General features: G+C 39.0%; 1 protein-coding gene across 4 annotated transcripts in view; it reads left to right on the top strand.

Moving 5' to 3' along the window:
* ZNF407 (zinc finger protein 407) overlaps nt 1–21,118 on the top strand; it is a 422,449-nt gene that overhangs the window by 106,938 nt on the left and 294,393 nt on the right. The window lies entirely within an intron of this gene.

Genomic DNA, 21,118 nt, shown 5'->3' on the forward strand with positions numbered 1-21,118 from the left:
TCAGAAAGTCTGATCCATTTAACACCTGTGAGTGTGTGCAGCCTACAGCACCTTCCAACCGTGAGCATTAGATCCTTGATATTTTCTCATGTGATAGATGGGAACACTCATCTGTTTTTGGCAGTTTTTGTTAACTATTTTGGCCGAATTTTTTTATACAATTAAAAAAAATTTACTTCTCCCTGTTTTAAAAATCTATTCATGTTCTATGCCTATTAAATATATGTTTCATTCTACTTGTTTAACTGCTTTTAAAGCTCTTTTAATGATAGGTGAGACAGAACCTAATTTCCTACCTATAATACTTATCAACCATGAAAATAATTTCTTCAGTGTAGCATTTCTTTTTGATCATCTCCTTGAGTCTCTTCATGTTTGTGCTGTCGTTTCCTCTACCTGGTAATCCAAAGTGTGTCAAACCTGATGGAATGTACCTAACAGAGCCTAATTAAAAAAAATATGTAATTGGACTTGGATTGAAACTTAAAAGCAGTTTCAGCCTCTTATAACTTTTTATTTAGGGTTTAGAGAGATCATTTTTTCACTCTTATGAAATGTGAAAAACTACTTTTCATTTTAATGTTTTCATATTCAGTTTCGTATTTGAGTAGGCGGTGTTACGTAACTGAAAAACAGAATATTTCAGGTAATGTTCATTAGTTTTTTGGTGAAAATATGATTTGTTAATAATACAAAATAGATGCGTGTTTTCTATAAGAGGCAGCTTCTTCTGTGGACAGTCTCTTGGGACACTAATTGGGTGTTGAGTTTTCTTTGGGTTTTGCTATGGCTGTACATTGTTTTGGACATTTCCTTGGGGATTTGGGGGAGGCCGAGGGCATTTTCGGTTCTTTTGCAGACAGTTTGTGCTCAGCCATGTGGGCAGTGGTGGTGAAGTAATGGTAATGTGTTACATACTGTGTGTTTTTACGTCGAGCTCTGGTTCAGTGACGTGAATTGAGACGTCTGTTCCTCTCTCCAGTCGACTGTCCACTTGCACTCGGCACCCCCTGGGGGTTCGTGGCAGCTCAGCCTCTTGAGCCCACACTGTCTGCTACTGTGCTTTTTGTGTCCAAGAATCATGGCTATGAGTGTATTTAATTATAAGGCACCATGATGGATCATTTCATTAAATAAGAGTGATTCCAACTAATAACCTCACACAATATATTTGCTGTATGGAGAATTGTATAAGGCTGACCACCAAGTCTGAATCATTAGAGCTAATAATTTATGTCTAAGCCTGAGGATACTGTGCGTGGAAAGAATAACTCTATTTTTTAAAATAAAATTGTAAAGCAGAACAAAATATTAAGATGCATAAACCAAATTCCATAGAAAAAGGAAACAGCAATGAATTGAGAAATAATTTTGGCAAATGTGTGTATATATTGACTTTAATTTACTCATAACAGCATTTCATTAACATGCCTAGTTTTGCTACCAACGACCCTTTTGGTCAGGGTATTGTCACTTACGGTGTATCCTATACATGGAGTTAAAACATGACCCACTAAGAGATCCTAATTTGGCTGAACCTTGACTTATAAATCATCGGCTGTTTAATTAATGCACAATAATTTTCATATTCATAGAGAAATACATTTTACTTTTTTTTTTTTTTTTGTGGTATGTGGGCCTCTCACTGTTGTGGCCTCTCCCGTTGTGGAGCACAGGCTCCGGACACACAGGCTCAGTGGCCATGGCTTATGGGCCCAGCCGCTCCGCGGCATGTGGGATCTTCCCGGACCGGGGCACAAACCCGTGTCCCCTGCATCGGCAGGCGGACTCTCACCCACTGTGCCACCAGGGAAGCCCAATATTCACATTTTAATCCTGCAGAAATCTCTAAATTCTAGATTCCACGTAGGTAATACTGGAGTTTAACCATGCCTTAGAGGAAGTATCAGTTTTGAGTGTTTTACATGCTCCTTAGCATTTGTGGTATTTCAGTCCCTCTTTTTGGAGGTGAGTAGAAGTTCTAGTCATTTTGTAAGGTAACAGTCAACCGATAGAGAAACCTAGGAATTTGTACATTTTCTACATGTCTCATTAGGAAATAAGGATCATTTACTAAACTCAGTCATCACAGTTAAGATGGATTTGCTCAGTTCTGCTCTATGAATGTTAACTTTCTCTATGTGCCAAGCACTGAGCTGGGTGCTAAGACTATTGCTGTAGATCAGATGAAGTCCCTAAATAGCCACATGTCAGTTCAAGTCTGGTTTCCCACCCAATGATTTTAAAAAATGAAACTTTTAGTTTTCATTACTTTTCTGGTTTCAGAATTTTGGATGAGGGATTGTGAGCCTTCCCTGAATATGCATTGGAAGGGAGACAGAAGTGGACATGGAGACAGGTAGCAAGTCATGAATGGGGCAGGGAAGCATCTTGGACTTCCTCCTGCAGGTGAGTGGGAGTCCCTGAGAGTACTGTCCTGTCCGATGGCTCGTAGGACACGATTAGAGGATGGACTCATGAAAGGCTTATGAGCAGAGGAGGAGAAGGGCTCAAGCAGGACTTTTCTGTAAAGACTTAAAGATGCCTGTGGTATGCTGCCTGGATTTGGACAGGAAAACGAGATGGAGATGCCAGCTAGACTTTTACTGCCGTGCGTTGGGGAGATAACGAAGGACTGGATCGAGTACAGTGGTGAGGGTAGACCGAGAAGAGGCACTTAAAACACTGGAAGAAGCTGCAGGAGGGGATGGCTGAGGTGGAAGTAAGGGAGAGAGCACATTGAAGGTTAGTCCTAAAGTTCAAAGTGAATGATCAGGAGAATGTATAAGAAGTTAGGGCTGAGGAGATGAAGGTGTCAGGTTTGGAAAGCTGGAGGAAGGAAGAGCAACGTTCTGTGAGACGGACTGTGTGCTGCCTGGTCTCCAGGAATGAAGGGCGGATGCTGGCCGTGCAGAGCCACGGAAAGGGGGTTAGTCTGGGGGCTAGTCTGGGTTGAGCCCCCGCCCTCTCAAGGACTGCTTTTGTCTGCTTCTTACTTAGTTTTCTCACCTTAAGAATTAGGACATACTCTCTAAGAGTCCTCTTAATGGGAGTTCAGTTTTATAAACATTCAGTTTGAGGAGTTGATGGACCAGCCGTCTCTATTCAGGGGATGATGTGCTTGTCGTGGCTGGGAAGGCCTTTGTGGTTTGTCTGAAAGGTTGGGACCTGGACAGTGAGCTCAGTTCTTGTCTCCTAGACGTGGCGGCTGAAGTGAACGTGCTTGTGCAGGTGGAAAACGTAGTGTGAGAAGCAGAGTTTGTGGTCAGGGCTTGGGAGGCTAGTCACATAGAGCGTGTGGGGTAGAGGCAGAGGAGTGAGGATGGGAAAGACAAATTCTCAGTCCAGGGCCGAGAATTTTGAGGCCAGCAGCGTTGAGCAATGAGGACCTAAAAAAAAAATCAGAAAAGGAAGAGGGGTTCTCCTCAGGCCTCTTAGTTGGCCCTGTATTTCCAATGTGCTGCTTTTCACTCCTCTGTCAACAGTTTCTGTTCATTTTTTTTCCTCCATGTTGCTTCAGAAGGTGGTACATTTGGTGTTTTCCCATGTGGGTGCCAGGACAGGTTTCGATTGGAATATAGACTCTAATTCCAGCTGCCGGTTCATTACAGTAGCTGTTGGTACCTCAGTTTCATGGTCAGAGCCCAGTGTTTACTTTAGAGGTAATCCATTGCCTCTCCTGAAATGAGGGTGTGGAGCTATTGTGGAGGGACAGCCAGAGGAAGAGCACAACCACAGTTTCGTACAGTTTACTGTTAGGTAGTGTTTACTGAACATCCGCCCCGTACTTGGGGAGAAGTGCTAGCCTTCCGTGGAAGAAGAGGAGTTACCTGGGCACTGTCTCGGTCCCTCGCATAGTCAGCTGGTGTCTCTGTTATTCTTGATGCCCATGAATTGATTTTTCTATAGTGCCTTTCCCTAACTAGAGGAATGGTTTGAACAGTATGGATTCTTCTGTTTCAGATGCTCCGCAAAGGAAAGGTGAAATGTGTTTTTTTTTTCTTTTTTCTTGCATGTTCATTGTTTTTCTCATTCGTTCATTTAGTATGAAGTTATTAAAATATTTTAGGCGAGTATCCAGTATGTATAAAATACGTTAGGCACTATGGAGATACGGATTAAACAAAGCCATTAATAAGATACATATTAATACATTAATAAAGTGCCACTGTGGTGTACAAAGCCATATACACAAATAATGAACTTAAAAATTCTTTTAGTTATGTGATCTGATAATTCTATAAGTTGGTCAGTTCATGAGCTTTTCTTAGGTAAGTTTATCATGTTTCATTAAAGTTAAACGAAATATTTCACCTATTTCTAATAACGGAGCAAAACCAAGTCCTGATTCCTTAGAGTGAAATTTCTAAGCCTGTTGAGGTTAAATCCACTTAGGAGGGGAAAACATTTTCAGTTACTAATCAGGAGGAGTAATGAAGTCAGGAAACTGCAATTTGGCACATCCTGTGTTTCGGAAAAAGTGTACTAAGCAGAGCGCTAATTCGTTTTCAAGTTATTTTTCTCCCGTACTGTTTCTGTCAGGCAGCTTTTATCCCTCATGGTTGGAGGTTTACTATCCATACGCTTGGAGGCAGCAGAGCAGTAGGTGAGTGACTGTCCATCTGAGGTGTGCGGGAGCGTCGTCGGGGGCTGGTGAGACGGGCCTCCTCCTTGTCTCCATGGTCCAGGAGGTCTGCGGCTGGGTCCGAAAACGTCCCTTTTTCATAAGCATAGGTCTTTTGGATGCTGGTGATCCAGAGATTCCCAGGGTATATAGATAGTGCAGAACCAGTACTAGATCTCAGAGAGGAAGAAATCTTCAAGGTCACTTAATGTCAGGGTTTCACTTTACAGAGAGAGATGCTGAAGCTCACAGAGGTAAAAAGGCAAATATCGTCGACAGAGTAACCCAGGTGGCTAGTGCCAGACCTGTAGGGCTCCCGCTGTGTCAGAACCTTTCAAGTGCTTCCCTTGAGACTTTCATAGTTAGCTCCAGGGGAATATAGATACGTAATATCTGGGAATTAACTTAGATCTAAAGAATGAAACCATCTTGTGGACATCCTTTCCTGTCTCAACAAAACAAATAAAGAAAGTGTGTTGATGCTAATTGTCAAATTGGAAAGCAAGATTTACCTAGGGTAAGCACCTGTTCAGGTTATCCTTCAGCGGATAGTCAAGAAATGAGTGTAAAATGCATTATAATTCTCATAGAATTTCCCCGAATTAGTAGCAAACATTTTAATTTTGTCTTAAATATCCATATAAATGATTACTCTTTTTTTTTCAAAGTTAATAAAAAGTAAATCCATCTGGTGGTTTACTTTGCCGTCACAGTGTTCACTTTTCTCTACTTGTTTTTAAGCCATGTTTTCAGTTTTTAAAAAAATCCCAGTGTTTGCAGTATATTATGTTTAGAAATCTACGCAGTGTATAAAATAGGTAACTTTGAAATCCACTGAATAACTAAATGAATTCAATTTTTAATCAATTTAATTTTCTATACTTTTTATATGTAGATCAATCCAAACATTGGAACAGTTCCAAAGTTAAATAAGATTCACTGTACTTTGATTTAAATATAGGAGTTACACATAGGCTTATGGTTTTATTCAACAGTTTTCTGCTTCAAGTAAAAAATGTTTAACTGTTAAATTATCAATTAAAATACTAGTTTTTATCTCTATGACTTTTTTATAAGATATAATAAGCAAGGTAATTTAAAGTTACCTAATGTAGTTTTAAATTACTGCATTAGAAAGGTGCTTTATGCACTTCATTAGCTTATGGGAAAACTGAAATGCTGCAATAATTGTAAATTATAATATGTAATACATGCCCAAACCTCTTTCTATACTAAGCACTCTTAACAAATTGCAACACTTTAGCAACATTAAATCATTCATGGAACAGAAACTTAATATTGTTCTTCACTTTTTTTTCATCATAAGATTTCTTATTTATAAAGTAACAACATCTAATTAAAAAATGTTATTACCACTCTATTTTATCTGCTTCTCATCATTAGACTAACAGGAGCTATACTAAAAAAAAAATTAGAAAATTGAGGGTGTTGTACTGGAGTCTGGTTATTTCCATTCAGGAGGCGTAGAGTCTGAGCAGTGCCCCCTTTCAGGGCGTGCTGGGCGGACATCACGCGTTTGGGGTCCTCTGTGACATGTGAATGTCTTTTGTCGCCTGCAATCACGTTCACGCGCCTGAGCCCGGGCTATGGGAACTGAACGGTGCTGCTTTGCTGCGGGTCAGCTTTCATGGACAATTAGTGTCGTAACAGGACTTGGGTCACCAGTTGTCGGAAGCGTTTACCGTAAAGACCTCATCTTGCGCGGGAGCAGCCGCGTCCCGGGCCTGGGTCCTCTGGGGAAGTGGTTCCCGTTAGCCTTTTCTTGGCGACAAGTCAGGCGACTGCTCCTTGCTCCGTGCCCGGTGTCACTTTTGTGCGAAGCCTTAGGCCTTTCAAGTTTCCTGGCTGTTTTTTCCCCTCTGTGCTCATCGTGTCTGCTCATGTCCCCTCTCCGTAACTGTCAGGACCCACATGGGTTGATTCTTCTGACAGGACTGGAAGGCGCCATCGTCCCGCTGTTTGGCTCTGTGTCAGGATCAACACGTCTGAAGCCACGTGAGGTGACTGGTTCCAGCAGTCCCAGAAGTCAGCCAATAAATCTGCACCGTCACTCTGCTTACTGCCACTTGATTGCTCTTCTTACCCTGATAGCACCGTGGAAACGGACACTTCAGAACAAGGGCTCCCCCCAGCCCCACAGTTAGGCAGGGACTTGAAAAGGTTGACCTTCAAAGGTTGTCAGGAGATACTTGTGGACACCTGTGACATTTTAGTATTTCAGTTTCATTTTGCCATTTTTTGGCTTTTTGTTTTGGAAAGGTGTTTCTATGAGTGCTTACAGATTACAGAAAAAATTATCTTTAGTGCGATGGTTTTCTTTTCCACAGGCACTTAATCTTTTATAGACGTTTTTAATTTTTCAAAAGTGGCTGCAGTTTTTGGATATTTTCAGACATCTAAGAATGATATTTTCAGGCAGCAGGAAATAAACTGAAAGTCCTCACTTGGTATATGTGTATGACTTTGTGCTTTTTTTTTTTTTTTAATGTTTACCATTTTGGTTTTCAATTCCTTACCTTTTTTGGAGAGAATAAAAGTACACACACACATTCATGTGTCAGTGTATTTCATATATTTGTATTGATTTACCCTTGTAATACTCCTCCCAAGTAGATTCTCTTTGTTTAAAATCAGTAATTCCTTAGTAGGCAGAGTTCAGTTTATAAAAGGCCCAGGATTGTACAGATTCAAGGAAAACATGACTTTGGGTGTCTCAGTTTGACCTGTACAAACAAGGCTGGCATTTAGTTCTGCTGTTTGTTTGAGTTCAGGAATCTCAGTGAAATTGCTCATCTCAACATTGTAAGTATTTTCTCTTTTTTAGATAACTTCTAAGATATTACAGATTCATTTTCTTTCTAGTTTCTTTTTTTCTCTCATAAATTTTCATAAGTGAGCGTTGAATATATTGTCCTTCACATGTTGGCCGGGTCCACTGATAGGACATTAGTTGATATGAAATTAACATTTCTCTTCAGCAAGTCGCAACCACAAAGATCTTTTTCTTCAGTCCTTTTTATAAATTTAATAAACAACCATACTAAGGGAAAACACCTTTATCTTTAATTGTCTGGTTTTCTTGTGATGCAACAGCCTTTAATGTAAGTTATTGTTGTTGTTTTTGATGCCCACTTCTTAAATTCTAAGGTTTTATGTTGTGTAATCCATGTAGAATATTTTCTAAGACCTGTTATGTTTCTGCTCTGTGCTCATGAGCTAATGCAGTTAAGATGGGCCAGGGGACCTCACTTTAGTTTAGTAAATACACCAGCTTCAAATGGATGTGTGCCACAGGAGAAGATAATTCATTTCAGTTGTGAGAACTGTAAGTCATGATAAATGATTTTCCTTTACAAAATTCCCCATCTCTGAGACAGTATTAGTTTTTACTTTAATTACCGGCTGCCGTAATGTTTCCTATCCATAACTGTCGACGGAATGGACTGTTCCCCGAGCAGAGGGTACGGCCTGTTTACTCAGCCGTTGCGAAGAGTGCCCAAGTCCCACCAAGTCTGGACTGCTGCGCGGGAGAGCGCCCTTCATTTAAATATTTAAATATTAATGTTTAATTGTAGAGGCAGAAAACTTCAATGTCATTTTAAGGATAACTAACTTTGCCGGGAGTCTTTGTCTGTTATTAACTTTAGGGCCTTGTCTTGGGTCTTCACATCACTTGGAGGGAGGCGACCTTGCGGCCATATTGGAAGGTTGGAGTGTTTTGTCTTTTTATTTTCTTCTTTTCCCCATTTTAAAAACAACAACAGAAAAGCTGTTGTCAAGGGTGGCTCTCTCAAAAATGGCTTAGTTGACATTAGCTGAAAATGAGCAGAACGACACTAACTACTAATTGATTACAGTAATTACCAGTCTTTGGCTAGTTTGTATTGGCAAACTCTATGTACTCCTGGAATAAATGTGAACTTGCAGAATGCAAGGAAAAGGTCACTCTCATTTGCATGATAGGCTTCATTAGAATATGCTAAGGACGAGACCTAGTGTTTTATGACTTCAGGTGATGAATAGCTACCATATTACTCTGCTAGATGAAAGCATGTTTCAGTCACCTTAATTTACATGCGCTTTTTTTTTTTTTTAATTCCAAGAACAATCTTTTAGGTTACGGCAGTAGAGGAGCCTATTGTGTTTTGAACTGAAATAGTTTATGTGTGTGTGCTTTTTGAAATAGCAAAAATGTTTTAGGTAGAATTACTTTGAAGCCTATTTTTAATGGTAAGATGAAGGATAAAGCTTTTTCTACATTAGATCTTGTAGTGTTATAACTTTTGTCAGTCATAAAAGAAAATGGTTTTTAGTGGTTGTTTGAATAAAATGCAGGTTAACTCATCAGAGCTTTATTTTAGATTTTAGCTTACAGTCTTCAGTGTGCTGTAGACTTATTACCTAGTGAGCTTTATTGCATCCTAGAACGCATTGATTTTCACTTTAAAACAATGCAGTTTCATCACTTCATTAATTTTTTCCTTTTACCATTTATGCTTAATTAGTACTATTTTTACTGAGATTAAAAAAAAAATACAAAGTGTAGGCACAGCCGTTATATACTGCCTACTTTCGCTGGAAGCCAGGACGCACTAGATGCCTTTGCCAGTTGTTTCCATGGCATTTGTTCAGTGCAAAAGGGGGGGGGGTTATATAGAAATAAAACAAGGGTACTGTTCTGCAGCCCTGCCTGAGTACATGCCTTTAAAGTCAAGAATTATGTTTCCCATTGTACGGATGTTCTCATTTACGGTGTCTGATCGTGTAGTGATGGCTCCTGTTAGCTGCCATTATCCTTACATTCTCATTATGAGAGAAAAATACTCTTGGCTCCTAAAAGTAACTTTATGAGAAGTATCAGCTCCTAATTAGCAGTGCCTATATAATCTGTTGGAACACAGGGTTAACACTTCCTAGATACGTTGCTGTTACAAAGTTTCTTCATCTTTGAGAAGCCATTCCTCTGAGTAAAACTGTGTAGAGAATGGAAAAAGTAGACAGTTTTTTCTTTTATCAAATGCGGTTTTGTAATAAAATTGTACAGTGAGCTTGCACCAGCTTTTTAAAATATCATTGCTGCCACTGAATAGGTTTGTAATTTATTTATTCATGAATGTTGGAGGCATTGTTGATTTATTTGTTTTTAGAGAAGTTTTGTTGAGGGAGATAATGAGCAGAGCTGGTGTTAATCATTTACTGTGCAACTCTAAAGAATGAAAATTTTGCATATTTTTAGCATTGTTGGGGAAAATAAATTCACTCAATGCTAATGGTCTGTTGGTGTAATTAAAAAAAATACTATCTTACTCTGGAGAAGTGCAGTATATTCTTGTGTCTTGCTAAAAGCTAAACTAATCAATACATAATTATACATTTATATGTATACATATGTATTAAGCGATCATGATTACTTGTTATCTGTAAAGATGAAAAATTAATTGGTTGTTGGTTAGTGCCATAGGTGACTACCATACTTTCTCACGTATACCTCTAGGTATACAGTTTCAACAAAGAACCACAGGTGTGTGTGTATGGTGTGTGTATGAGTGTGTGTGTGCGCACACACACATATGTACATGTGTGCACACACGTGTTTAGGTATATATTTTCAGAGAATCACAGATAGTTTTTTGTTTTATATTATAATTTGGAGTAATGCTGATTTTTAAATGCGTGGGGGGTGTTACATAGCCTAGATTTAAAACAATTATAGTAAAATTAATTATAGTCATTTATAATACTAATTATGCGCATATATATATATAGAGAGAGAGAGAGAGAGAGGATCTTTTGCTGTATGTTGCTATATTTGAGAGCATTTAAATGTTTATTTAAAATGCAATGGTGGCTTTCTAAAGCAAAGACAAATTTATTTCAAAATCTCTGAAGGTGTTGAATTTTATGATATTTTGTTGGATTTCTGTAAAAACTAGTTGAAACTATGATGATAAGTGTTGAAATATGGGGATGGATTGAAAATCAGACACTGCACAAAGGTAACCATGTCTTGTACAGGTCTTGAATTCAGGCACTGTTTCCTGTACAATTCTCATAGTATGAATAGAGCAGTGCAGAATTTGTTCTGCCTGAATGAACACTGGACAGTGAATACTGGAATTTCTAAAGCTGATTTCACGTGTGTCATAGAAATTGTAAATCAGTTTAAGGAGACTTGAAAAGATATGTGAACTTTTCTGAAGTTAAGTAAAATATTTGATGTCTTGAGTTACTTATCTCTTAGTCAAGTTATAATATAAAAGTCCCTAGTATTTGCATGGCACTTTTTACATGAGAATAAGTTACTTGAATTGTGAGACATCCATCCTTGTAATTTTGGTATATGGCATATGATTCGTTGAACTTACTTTGATTTACTGTAGACCAAATGAAAATCATATATGATGTTTAATTATGTTATTGATCTTTAACATGATATTTTGTCCTGGTTCTGGTATCATAAAGACTTTTTGTGCATTTCAGTGAGATTAATAGAAAGTCTGACTTACTGTTAAGTGGAAAGCTTTTTTTTTTTTTTTCTGCGGTACGCGGGCCTCTCACTGCTGTGGCCTCTCCCGTTGCGGAGCACAGGCTCCGGACGCGCAGGCTCAGCGGCCATGGCTCACGGGCCCAGCCGCATGTGGGATCTTCCCGGACTGGGGCACTGCATCGGCAGGCGGACTCTCAACTGCTGCGCCACCAGGGAAGCCCGAAAGCATTTTTATATGTCATTGTTTGGAGCTGTTTGCTTCTCATTTCTTTAGTGCCAAATAAGTTTTTTCTCACCATAAAGTGTATGGTTTCTCTGATTAACATTTACTATTGCTGAAGAGCTAATCTCTCTAAAGCTATGGCATACATTAGATTATTGGTTTGGATATTGGAATTTAGGATTACCGAGAAAGGAAGGCTTAGGACTTTAATTTTTCCTTATTAATGATGTCTTCTCCACTCCCCAGCGTGCCTTCCTCCCACCCGGTGGAAGCTGGAAGCCGGGGGTGGGGGGGGTCGGTGTGGGGGGGAGGGGACAGACGTTAGAGGGCTGAGGTCTGAGACCTTGCTTCTCAGCTCCAGTTAATGGAGGATCAGCGGATAGAAGTCATGCATTGAAGCACATGTTTCTGTTGTCAGCGCCTGAAATGTAGGTGCTTTCTGAAACAGGTGCCTTTCTTTCAGAGGATGTTCTGACTCTTGGACTCTGCCTTTTTTTAACCACCTCTGGCTTAACTTGGAGAACAGCCTCCAGAAAACTCTTTTTGAAGGGTTAGTATCCCTGGAAGGGAGGAGGTGATAGTAAGAATATGCACGGAGCTTAATCGCCTCCAGAATACACTCTGAAGGGGGACTCATGCCAATTATAAACCTTTATAAAACGGCCTCGCCTGTTTTCATTTTCTAGGGTCAAAAAATATATGTTTATTTAAAAATAAAATTGAAACAAAGTGGAATGTGAAAGTGTTGTGAAAAAACGCTTTTATAGTATTCTGACCATTGAATTAAATATACATATAAAACTATATATATGCCCAGAACATTATTAAGGACTTTATTTATTTTTTATTTATTTTTTTACTTGATATTTTGCTACTTTTTATAGAGCTTCAGTTTAGAAATTACCATGTAAATATTCTGGGCAGAATATGAAATATGCTATATTAGTTTCCTGTGGCTACTGTATCAAATTACCACATATCTGGTGGCTTCACACAACAGAAATTTATTTTCTCTCAGTTTTGGAAGCCACGAGTCTGGCATTGGCATCATTGGACCAAAATCAACATGTCGGCCTGGCTGTGTTTCCTTTGGGCCTTCTGGAAGTCCTCACTGTGGCCCCGTCACTGGGACTCTTGCTTTCTTCTCTCTGTCAGTCACATCTCTTTCTGCCTGCCTTAGGAGGACACTTGTGGTTGCGACTTGGGCCCAGGAGGATAACCTGGGTAAACCTTCCCATCTTCACTTTGTTTGTTTTGCCACACCACACAGCATGTGGAACTTTCCGACCAGGGATCGTACCCACGCTTCGTCCAGTGGAGTCTTAGCCACTGAACCGCCAGGGAAGTCCAGATCTTCCCATCTTTAGATTCTTACTTAATAACATCTGCAAAGACCCCTTTTCATGTTAGGTAACGTTTGTTTACAGGGTGAAGGGATGCAGACCTGCTGTCTTTGAGGGTGACCCCTCTGCCCTTTATGATGTGCACATGCTCTTCGTTTAGGTATTGCTAACTAGCCGTTTGTCCCGTGTGGGTTCAGTCCAAGGAACTAGGAAGATAGGGTGCAGGCCCTCATCTCTCACATGCATAGGGGAACGTGGCGATTGGGTCAAGGACAGCTTCACTGGTGCCTGTGTCCGACTGCAGGGTTGCAGTTCAGGGGTAAGGGATAGCGAATTTGGGGAGAGGGGCTTTTGGGAAATTGGTCCAGGTAACCCTATCTTTTTGCTCTCTTAACTCTTCTTCTGGTCCCTGATGCTTCACCACAGACAGATCTTTAGATGCCCCTGCAGGGAGGTACATAGTTACTAGTGCAGACTCTGGGGGCGTCCCTTCTCAATCTAGTCCGCCCCGCAGTACTGAAGTAGTAACCGGGTGATGTCTCTTTTGGCTTCTCGTGCTCTGTGCAAATGTTGTCGTTGCTGAGACTCTCCAGTCCGATCTGTACCAGACTGTCCCTGTCACTCACTTTGCTTGGGGAATCTTGGCAGAGAACCAGTCTCTTTTCTCATTAGCATAGATGGCAGGCAGCTTCATCATAGGAAGCTTGAGACCATCACTGGTCAAGTGATGTGAAAAAGAGCGACTGTTGTGTATGAGGTGATTTAGGGAAATCATTCAATGGATAATGTGTAAAATTGTAGGTAGTAAATCAACTGAGAAAAATTTAGGTAAGATAAATCATTAAGACTTTCTGTAATTAGATTGGGAAAATTTTGTATACACACATGCCCACATACACATGTGTATGTGTATATATAAAATGTATATGTAAGTTATGTATATGCAAATACACACAAGTAAACATACATATGTACAACAAACAATTGGCATAGGCATAAAAGTGCTTCTAAATTAGCCTAAAATAACCTTTGGAATTTAATTAAAGTGACTGTTTTATCTCACCTGGACTAGAGTGTGATGAAAGATGGCGGTAACCTAAATGATTTATACTGTTACTTCTCTGGGTAAGAATCAAGTTAATAAAAGGATGGCAGTCTATGTCAAATTTAAAACCAAGTAAGCCAAGAAGCAAGAATTGTAAAAGCATTTATTAGGACAGTGTAGGGAAGAGAACCCTCATTTTGGGTAGTTTTATCATCATAATAAGGAAGCTAGCTCTTTATTCTGCATCCTCAGTGAATCAACCTTTTAATTATAACTTGACTTCCCATGTGGCCTTTTAAACAGGTGATAAATCATGCTAGTCAATCAGTATAAGCATTGTGGTTTATTTAGTATTTTTTCATGATTTTTATCTAAACATAATAGTATCCTGATTTATTCATCTGTTTTTGTTTTGTTTTAATTTGGGTTATCTTTAATCGTTTGACCAAATGTAAACACACTGTGAAGTCACATTATTAGGACCCCAGAGGTGAAGATATGTTCTTAGACTAGAGATGTTCTCCGATGTTGACTTTATCTTTAAATTCGTTAATTTATATCTGATATTCATCCAAAATATATTATATATATTTTCCATTTCGGATCCATATCTCTCAAATGATAGCAATTTCCCTTGGTTGTCAGAGGTACACACCTAAGTCTTTGTAACAGTGAAGGATACTCCCTGGCATGAAAACATCCTCTCTTATATCAATGACAGAGGCTGCAAACCCAGAGTAGGTGCTCTCTAGAATCTGTCATTCCCTCTGAGTAAAGTGCCCAGCTGAATTTTACAATGATCACCTTCTATAGAGTTGGAAGTGGAAACCTGGGATGAGGAAAAGTTTACAAAGGAGAGCAGTATGGTTCTTGTCTGGAATTATGCAGCAGTTGGGAAAGCCCAGATACCAATGAAAAGAATTCCTGAAGTACTTTTTAATTGTAAATTACATTCTGGGATGATTCTTTGGTGTTATTTTTTATTTTTATTTTTTGCGGTACGCGGGCCTCTCACTGTTGTGGCCTCACCCGTTGCGGAGCACAGGCTCCGGACGCGCAGGCTCAGCGGCCATGGGTCACAGGCCCAGCTGCTCTGTGTCATGTGGGATCTTCCCGGACCAGGACACGAACCCTTGTCCCCTGTACTGGCAGGCGGACTCTCAACCACTGCGCCACCAGGGAAGCCCTGGGGTTAATATTTTTAGCATATTAGCCAGGTATGGTAATCTAAGCTTTGCTTTTGATTCTTCACGTCTCCTATGCTCTATAGTTGGTTTAGTAGATGAGAAAGTTGCACGAGTTACAATAGAATTGAGAATATTAGCAGAGAACAGGTTTTCCATGAGAACTGTTGCATAAGGAATATGTTAAGAGGACATACTGTCTTAAGTATAGAAAGAATACAGTTTAGAAATTAACAGCCTGAAAGAACTGTTAAATATTTGTCGTTCTTAAATATATAGTGAAAATTAAAGAGAGATGAGACCACTACCTTAATTAGATTGAGACATGAGAAATTGCTGATTTTGACTGCCTTTTTTTCTGTTTAGTTCAACCTAATATTTTTCGGAGATAGCCTAAATCATGCTTTGTTCTATTTTGAATATTTGTTAATAAAGCACTCAACTCTGCTCTTTGCTATTTTGTTTAAAGTAAAATCAGAACTCAAAAATGAAAGTTACCACTTTTTGGTAGACTCATATTGTTTTAGGAAGTGATAGGGTATTTAAACAATTTTTTTCTTTTGTTTCTTCCTTACTTGTACAATGTAGCTACAATAGCTCACAGTGTCTGTCCTCACAGACTTTTCTGCTAAAGTGCAGAGAAGCTCCACCCCTGTTGTCTTAGCATCTTGTCTGGTCAGCCCCTCTTCCTATCTCGTAAGTGCTGTGGTTTAGATAAAAACTAATATGTTCATTTTTTATATAGTGTGTTTTCAGTGTAGTTAATGACTGAATTTAGAGTAATTACAGACATTTAGGCCAGTTAGGACCCATATTTTCGTTGTTCAGAAACCACTGAGGAAACAAGGAAGGGTGGAGAGTAGAGGACAGATTCAGGAGATGTAGGAGGGTGACTGGCGTGTTGAAGGGCGGCCTTAGGTTTGGAACCTGGACGACTAGCTAGAAAGTGGTGATCTCTTAACCAAGGTGGAGAACCCTGGAGAGGGAGCACGTGGCAGGGATTAGGGATTACAGTGTGGGAGGAAAGATGACATGTTTAGTTTTAGTTGTGCACAATTTAAGGTGACCATAGATTATTCAGGTGGGGATATGTACTAGGTAGCCGGAAATCAGAGTTCAGAGCTTGAAAGAGACATTCAGGCTTCAAATATGTATGCCTGTTTGTATGTGGATACAAGCAAAAAGATAGTTAAGAATCATCCTTATATAGCCGCTGGAACTATGGAAGTGAGTGATAATGACCAGATAGAAAAATATATATATTAAAAAAAATGGTAGGACAAATTTTCTTTTCTCTTTGCTACTCAGCTAGAAGGGACAAGAATGTGGTTGGTTAGGATTTATCCTGTCCTGTCAGATCTGTGTGCGTGTGTATGTGTGACTGTGTGTGTGTATAAGATACCCCAATTCTCCTCTAATGTTTTGGTCTTCTTTAGATAGATGTAAGGTAATATGCCGATAATGTGAAGCTTTCGTATTTATAGAATAAGAGATTCTCCGTGATTTTAAATTACTAAATCAGATAAGGACCATTGTAAGGTTTATTTGAAGTATACGATATTCCCTTTTAGGATAAGTAGTGATAAAATCCTAATGAGTTGTCACAGTTTTAAGATTGTGAAGTTCCCTAATTGGTATTCATACAGGTATTTTTAATGGAAATAACCTCTTGCAATCTAAAAAGTTGTGAAAGAAATTTTACTACACTCCTTCTGCCTTTATCTGGAACATTTTGTTTTCTTAGATGTTTACATGTTGTGTCTGTTGCCTCTAAAAGAACAGGTATATTATGGTTTATTACCTGCTTCCTGCTTATAAGACACATGTTTTTTCATATTTTAACATTTTTGAAATTGTGATGTGTTTTGAGTTAATTAGGGCATAAATATGATGGTACTTTTTCACCTTTGGAATGGGATGTTATTAAGTCATTTGTCTATCTCAAAATCGATATTCAGAATCAGAATGAAGTAAACACTGTGCAGCACATTATTGTAACGCACTGCACAAGCGGTTCAATGTCGTCACGGGCCCTTTGATTAGTTGATTCCAATTTGGGCTCTCCAGTTATTTCATACTATGGAGTGTAGTGTTTAACCTCTGGCTGGAAACACTGGTTTTCCCGACCTTCAGGCAACAGATTAACCCGGAGAATTGGTTAATGAACTCAATATTCGTCCCCAAATCTGCTCTTTTATTGGTCACCTACTTAGGGAAATGATTAAAACATTTGTTTAAAAAAACCATAAAGCATTTGTTATGTTTTCACGTCCCTGGGGAAGCTCTGAGCTCCCCAGGGTTTGGGACGTTTTCATTCATCTTTGTATCTCCAGGGCTAGCATCACGATGTGGCGCATACTGAATGTGGGAACGCAAGTGGGGTGGTGGACGGGCTCACGAGCTCTGACCTGACCGTGGCCCAGCATCGGCTTTTCTTTGTGATAGTCCAGGATGTCTATGGACTCGGTGGAGCTCTACCTCGGTAGTCAGTACGAGGTATTTTGTAGCTGGTTTGGATGTTTTTCTTTTTAAATAGCATGAGGGTGTTGGCAGGGATATCAAGAAAAATTAATTTACCTCTGTTATATTTTTAGATTATTAAATAAGGCATTAATTACAGAATATTTTGAAATTACAGAAAATTCTAAATAAAAATTCTAGCTTAATATTACTGCACAGAGCTAACCATGGTGAATTTTTAATTGTCTGTATATATTTATTTATTAAATTACCTATTTCGTTTACATTTACGTATGACATGAAATTGAAAACAACGATTTTTTCTAAATTATTCTAAAATGTTTCTCGTTGGTTCTCTTTTAACTAAATGGTGTATTGATATATTCTTTATTGTAGATTTCTAACTACATTTAAACCTAAAAAATAGATTTAACTTGCGGTCCTTCTAACTAAGTCATTCCATTGTGAGAATATAGGTTTATGTTTGGCACGGTTTTTCTTTCACTAAAACTAGTTACGTTTAAAAAATATTAATGCGTGTACATTTTTCCACTTACATTGCAAAGGACAATAACTGTAATACTTCTTTCATAGAAATGTAGCAGTGAGAATTATTATAACTATATGTAGAAGTATGGGAGTCTGTCTCACAGGATGTGTGTGAGTATGACTTTTCCTAATTTTAGAAGGCACATTGAAGTTATTTCTATGCTTTTTACTCCTTGATGGATTGGAAAATGTTGATTTTTCTTACCACAGAGTACCGAATGAACAGTAAGGGTTCATTTTTCTCTTTTGAGGGAATTCTAGTTTTACTTTTTCCACTCCTTTTAATCTAAAATTTGAAACAGAAGTTGTGTTCTGAACACCCACTGTTGTAATGCTTAACTAGTTAGAACCGACTGTACCTAAGGCCATTATATTGACAAATGCCATCATATATAATTGCATTATTATATTAAGGTTATGACATTGAAAGTTTGAATGTTAGGTTTCTCCTTTTGAAAGCAGACCTGGGGGTTGTAAAGGAGAGGCTGGAATTGTTTATAGAAGAGTTACTTCCTTTTAAATTTTGGATTTTGGACTTGAGTAGGGTTTTGAGGAAAAGTGTAGTTTGTAAGATTGATTCTTAGCTCTTCTGGTGTTGCTGGTGTGTTAGTATAATTACTGCTTGAATTGCTGTTATATTCCTTTTATCCAAGTTCCCTGGGGAAACATCAGCTGCTCCTGCCTTCCAGCACTCGGTCATCTTGTGTGTGTTAGTGCGGGCTGTGATCTATGGATGCCCAGCTGAGGAGTGGTGGAGGTCAGTTTTTCCCACACGTGGAGACCACTGGTTTCGGTTGGACCACACACTGTCGTTTGGACTACAGTGGTCTCTTCTCACCGTGTGTTCAGTACCGTTTTTGGGATGGGAAGAGTCATTACTTGTGAAAGGCTCAAATGGAATTTTAGATAATATTATTTAGTTTCACTGGTTGTAGATATGCTGCCCATTGTTTGTAAATATATTTTTAATTTTGGAATAATGGAAACACATTTACTGGTCTTATATTTAGACTTATAGGAGGTTTTCTTAGGGGAGAAAATGAGAACAGGGCAAGACCAAAGCACTTGGAAGTTGATAAATTTCACACAGAAATTTTTGCTGCAATAGAAACGATTAAAAAAAAACTTAAGTTGTGTCCAGTAATCACAAAAAATTGGAAACAACCCAAATGTTCATTACTACCACGATATACCATTTTTGAAAAACTCAAAAATAAGCCAAACTAAGCAATATATTATTTTATAACATTATAAAATATTACATTATTATATTACAATTATATTAAAATAACATAATAATATTTATTATATTATTTAAGGATATGTACATATGTGGTAAAACTATAAATCAAGTAAAGGAATGATAAAGTGATTCTTCATGTAGTTATTTTTCAGAGTAGGCAGTGAGATGAGATGAGGAAAAAAAGCACACAGGTTGCTTTATGTTATACTTCATTCTTACCTAGCAGTTATATGTGTTCTTTGGTTGATGCCAAATATTATTTAAAGAACACATTTTTAAAAAACAGTTCCAATTACTTTGTTGTCTTAGTCCATTTGGGCTGCTATAACAGGATTCCACTGGGCAGCTTATAAACAGCAGATACTTATTTCTCATAGTTCTAGAGGCTGGAAGTCCAAGGTCCAGGTGCCTACAGATTTGGTGTCTGATGAGGACCTGCTTCCTGGTTGATAGATGGCCGTCCTCCTGTGTTCCCACGTGGCTTCAGAGGTGAGGGAGCCCTGTGGGGTGAGGTCTCTTCTAAGTTCGCTAATCCTATTCAGTGGGGCTCCACCCTCATGACCTAATGAACTCTCAACATCCCCACCTCCTGACACCACATTGGGGATTAGGTTTCAGCATAGGACACACTTTCAGGCTATGGCACTTGTGGAGAGTCATAAATGTACCCCTGTTGAGGTGAATGAAAAACTCCTAGCATTATATGAATCACTATTTATGTCTTCATGGATATTTATAAGTTATTTTAATGGTGTAAGAGAAAGTAAGCCATTAGATGGTAATTTGTCTGATTTGGACAAAAGGAGCTAAAAATTTCTAATTTCTTCATGGGCCAATAAAAAAATTACTCTTCAGTGACTTCTGTGTATGTTTGGCCAGCAATTATCAGAAAAAGCTTATGCAGTCTTTTGGTATTCAAGACATCAGTATTCAGATTTTCTTCCATCAAAATTACACATGACAGGGCTTCCCTGGTGGCGCAGTGGTTGAGAGTCCGCCTGCCGATGCAGGGGACGCGGGTTTGTGCCCCGGTCCAGGAGGATCTCACATGCCGCAGAGCGGCTGGGCCAGTGAGCGGTGGCCTCTAGGCTTGCGCGTCCGGAGCCTGTGCTCCGCAGCGGGAGAGGCCACAGCAGTGAGAGGCCCGCATACCGCAAAAAAAAAAATTACACATGACAGTTTAGTTTAAAATCAGCTGATGTATCATTGCTGCATTTTTTTTAAACTAAGAAACATTAAAAAAACAACTCACAAAGTTTTAGTTTAAAATAGCTTATTGATACAAATAAGATTTTGATTCTGCTTCAGTTTTTATCCCTTTTTGTTTTAAAAGCTAAGGGAAAAATTTTTTCCTATGACTTTCAATCTATAGAAAATGAAAAGAATTTTAACGTTATGGTGGTAATCATAAACAGTACATTAGGTTTTCTATAATAACGTGTACCATTAAAAGGCTTCATTATGGCAGTATCTTATGATCTTTACATGGCAATGAGGAGGAAAGAACATTATTAAGCATGAGGATTTCATGGCATTTTTACCTGTCCTGGGCCCTGTAGTGTCAAAAGTATAGTGCGGTCCCTTCTGCACCAGCTGACAGACACAGGCAGCTCTTGTGTCACTGTGTTATCACCTCGTGTAACTGGAAGTACTCCCTGAAGCCAGCCTGTGTCGCATGGTCCTAGATGATGTCTTCATGGGTGCAGACCATAAAAAGTTCATCAGAGTAATGAGGCGAGGAGAGAGCTTGGTGCTCATGGGCAGAGCTCAGCACCAAGGAGTATGAACTGGCTCCAGCTGTGACAATAAAACAGCAGGTGGCTCCTGTCATTAGGGGTGCCAGATGAGGCAGGGGACTAACATGCAGCCCACAAAACTCTCATTTGTTAGCCATCGCCACTGTACCATGCAAAATAGCTTCCATCTCAGTCAATTTTAC

Source organism: Delphinapterus leucas, chromosome 14 (assembly GCF_059928025.1).
Source record: "Delphinapterus leucas isolate spDelLeu-1000000601 "Yukka" chromosome 14, BTC_Dleu_Yukka2, whole genome shotgun sequence".
Taxonomy (NCBI): Eukaryota; Metazoa; Chordata; class Mammalia; order Artiodactyla; family Monodontidae; genus Delphinapterus; species Delphinapterus leucas.